A 2,937-nucleotide genomic window follows, 5' to 3' on the forward strand; every position below is an offset into this window, starting at 1 on the left:
TAGAATGAACACGTCCTAACCACCTTCCGATAAGTACAACAATTTTCATTCTTCTTTTTGTAACGTTGTTATTTTTGCACTGATTAACAGTGAGATGCAGGAATGTAGATGATTTACAATGGCCTTTATATCCAAAATGAAAAATTCTCAATAAATAATGACGGATATTATCTAAATCTCTATATTTTTAGAAAATGCAAATATGTGGATTTTATTGGCATTGTGTTACCTTTGTCACAAAACAGGTGATTCTTAGGTGACAATATGATTTTTCAGTCCAAGTTTGCAAGGTACATCATATGCATCTGTACCATATACTGTGCATCCGAACCACTAACGTTTGAAACAAAGTCCTTGAAATGAAGGTATGAAGCTTGTACATTTGCATTTTGGGTTAGTGTGCTGTATTGTCTGAAATTAGGACCTCGATTCTGTGCAATAGTACATGTCTGTCCTGAATTTAAAATGGGCGTTTAAATTCGTCTAACGAACTTTCCAAACATTCAAGTTACCGAATAAAGTCCCCCACTGAAGAGAAATTCAGAATTTGTTTATTTGATTCCTGCTGTCCTCAAACCATGTGCTCCCACAGGGATTCTTGATTTGTGTTCTGCAGAAAATGTAATACCAGGATTTACTTTCACGGAAATTATATGTGCTGATCACCATGAAGCAGGAAGCCGTTGCAGTTATTGAACACCTTTCAAATTGAACAGACTATAACACCACTGTTCTGTTGAATTTGAATACATAGTATATATCACTATGTAACATTTAGTTTGATGCTTAGACCGATCAGACTCGTGATTTGCACCGACAATATAATGGAATAATATATTTAGTACAATAAACTAATATTCTAGTAAATCCTGTGGTGTATACGTTTTCATATGGACATATGGTGGGATACCCTCACTTGACCACACCCTGGGAGATGATATGACGATCCGTAAAATGAAGTGTCAAATTTAGACATGATGAATATACATTTCTGTTATTCTGATGAGAGAATGATGTATTGACATCATCCCCGTCACAACATATCACTCAGTATGGGGTTATTATCTTAACCACTGAAAGCACTGTTCTGTATCAGTCAGTCAGTCAGTCAGTCAGTCAGTCAGTTAGCCAGCCAGCCAGTCAGTCAGTCAGTCAGTCAGTCAGTCAGTCAGTCAGCCAGCCAGCCAGCCAGCCAGTCAGTCAGTCAGTCAGTCAGTCAGTCAGTCAACTAGTCAGTCAGTCAGTTAGTCAGTTAGTCAGTCAGTCAGTCAGTCAGTCAGTCAGCCAGCTAGTCAGTAAGCCAGCCTGCCAGCCAGTCAGTCAGTCAGTCAGTCAGTCAGTCAGTCAGTCAGTCAGTCAGTCAGTCAGTCAGTCAGTCAGTCAGTCAGTCAGCCAGCCAGTCAGTCAGTCAGTCAGTCAGTCAGTCAGTCAGTCAGTCAACTAGTCAGTCAGTCAGTTAGTCAGTTAGTCAGTCAGTCAGTCAGTCAGTCAGTCAGCCAGCTAGTCAGTAAGCCAGCCTGCCAGCCAGTCAGTCAGTCAGTCAGTCAGTCAGTCAGTCAGTCAGCCAGCCAGCCAGCCAGCCAGTCTGTCAGTCAGTCAGTCAGTCAGTCAGTCAGTCAGTCAGTCAGTCAGTCAGTCAGTCAGTCAGTCAGTCAGTCAGTCAGTCAGTCAGTCAGTCAGTCTGTATGTCTGTCTGTCTGTCTGTCTGTACGTCTCCATCTGTCTATGTCTGTCTATCTGTCTGTCTGTCTGTCTGTCTGTCTGTCTGTCTGTCTAACAACAAGACTCATATTTATACATTTTATGTACATTTTATTTCAATTATCAAATATAACATCTAGTCTAGATACATTGTAACTGAATACATTATACTCTTCCAATGCCAACTTAATGTTAATCACAGAATTACATGAATCGATAGGATAACCACAACACTGAGTTACGTGTAATTCAACTCAGCTATCGTTTAACTGGATAATACAATATTTAAAAAAAAAACACGTTTTGATTCTTTTTGGGTGAGAAATGTAGACAAAAGGTGAAAAAAGAGGGGTGGGAGTGATGCAAATTTTTGGGGGAATCATTTCGTATCATAATTGACATCAAGCATGATTTTCAGAATGACATATGATACTAGTATGACATCAATATCACATTAAGGTAAACCATTACTCTAGCAGATCTTTTATGAAATCAAAAAACTCCAACCAGTGCAACTTAACAAGTACAGATTTATTTACATATTATCAATCTAAAAAAATCAGTACAGGGTTAGTCATATGACGTCATCTACTAACACTTGTCATGACGTCACACTGGTTGTCACAATTGCGTAGAGTACATTGCTATATCTAATTAGAAATTCGGTTATTAAGAATAAGTGACAAACAAACAAAAATGTTAGGACACAGTAAATAGTTAAACTCATTTGACATCAAAATGTAAAAAGCAGTTTGAATAAATGAGCTCAGAACAAACACACAAAATAATAAAAGTAAACAAATCACACACATCATTCTTGGAAAAAAAATTCACCAGTCACTTGTACATTAGAGAGTATAATTTTTGTTGACTTTAGAAAAAAAATTGTCTGTTTGAAAATTATTTGAAAAGTATTAGTACTGTGTGTTTGTAGAAAACACTGCTTTTATTTGATGAAAATTATATTAAAAGAATACAGTATTCTAGAATTGGGTATTTAGGCTTCTAAGAATAGGATAACAAAAACATAAATAATCAAAAACATAAATAAACAAATAAACAAATAAAGAAATAAACAAACAAATAAGTGAACAAATAAATAAATAAACATGCATAGTAACAGTTTATCTGTGAATTGTGAAAAGATGGAGTACGTCCAAAAAACACAAATTTAAAACCGACTTTAAAAATCAAATGTAGGATGATTGTTTATTTACATGTAGATGTGAAAATATG

The sequence above is a fragment of the Glandiceps talaboti genome, chromosome 19, assembly GCF_964340395.1.
Source record: "Glandiceps talaboti chromosome 19, keGlaTala1.1, whole genome shotgun sequence".
Classification (NCBI taxonomy): Eukaryota; Metazoa; Hemichordata; class Enteropneusta; family Spengelidae; genus Glandiceps; species Glandiceps talaboti.